The sequence below is a fragment of the Homarus americanus genome, unplaced genomic scaffold, assembly GCF_018991925.1.
Source record: "Homarus americanus isolate GMGI-L3 unplaced genomic scaffold, GMGI_Hamer_2.0 scaffold36191, whole genome shotgun sequence".
Lineage (NCBI taxonomy): Eukaryota > Metazoa > Arthropoda > Malacostraca > Decapoda > Nephropidae > Homarus > Homarus americanus.
The window spans coordinates 85,001-86,256 of record NW_024754176.1 but is presented as its reverse complement, the minus strand read 5'-3'; the positions used below and the strand labels follow the sequence as shown (position 1 = coordinate 86,256).

General features: G+C 44.0%; 1 protein-coding gene across 1 annotated transcript in view; it reads left to right on the top strand.

The window, feature by feature from the left end:
- Positions 1-437: 437 nt before the first annotated feature.
- LOC121855711 (lachesin-like) overlaps positions 438-1,256 on the top strand; it is a 26,147-nt gene continuing 25,328 nt past the window's right edge. The window contains 1 exon segment of the mRNA XM_042350801.1: positions 438-558. The gene's annotated coding sequence lies outside the window, so the exon portion shown is untranslated.

Here is a 1,256-nt window from a genome sequence, read left to right as displayed (position 1 = left end):
ACACACACACACACACATACAGAGAGGCAGATTAGCACCATCACAACTCCACCTAAACCTGACCTGACCTCGAAGTTGTGTTCTTAGGTCAAACTCACACCAACTTGAGGGTAAGTGAAGGTGGAACTTGAGGTACTTTGAGGGGGGAGACAACTGCGTCAAGACAGCACCTCAAGTTTCCCGCCGCTGACTCGTGTTCAAAGACAAGATTGAGAAAGTTGATGCTTACTGAGGTGCCCTGAAGGTGTGGCTGTGTGGTGGTAGTGTGTAGTGGTGTGGTAGAGCAGTGGTGTAAGGGTGTGGTGGTGTGTGGTGGTGTATGTTGGTAGTGTGTGGTTGTATGTGGTTGTGTGTGTGTGTTTTCCATTCTTGTAGGTGTGTAAGTGTTAATTACTCCTCCACAGGTGTATTAACCACACGTATCCTCCTCCTACAGGTGTGGCGTCAGGAGAGCCACCCCTCCTCACCAGGTTCTCCGGCAGTATCGGGAACGTGACGGTGACGGTGGGGCGTGACGCTACCCTGTCCTGTACTGTAGAGGACCTGGGTGAACACAAGGTGAGTCACGCTTCTTTCAACCCCTATTTGAACCATTTGAACCCTTCATTGTACCATCTGAACCCTTATATGAACCCTTATTTGAACCATATGAACCCTTATATGTACTATTCTGAACCCTTACTTGAACCCTTAATTGAACCATCTGAACCCTTATTTGAACCATATCAACCCCTATGTGAACCCTTAATTGAACCATCTGAACCTTTATTTGAACCATCTGAACCCTTATTTGAACCATATGAGCCTTTATTTGAGCCCTTTGAACCTTTCTTCAAAGACATTTTGAAATCCTGAATTGATGAAAATATACTTAAAAAAATCCTTCTCTTAGATAAATAGAGAGAGAGAGAGAGAGAGAGAGAGAGAGAGAGAGAGAGAGAGAGAGAGAGAGAGAGAGAGAGAGAGAGAGAGAGAGAGAGAGAGTATCATAATTTAAAGATCATCGCTTATTGCTGTAATGCACTACAAAAATCTCTGCTGTAATAGGATAACTTTTTTGTTATTTATGTTATAACTCCAGGGAATTAGAGAGAGAGAGAGAGAGAGAGAGAGAGAGAGAGAGAGAGAGAGAGAGAGAGAGAGAGAGAGAGAGAGAGAGAGAGAGAGAGAGAGAGTAGTAGTAGTAGTAGTAGTATTGTTATTGTTGTTGTTGTCGTAATTATTGCCCAGTAACAGTTGTACACACGCCTCTTCCC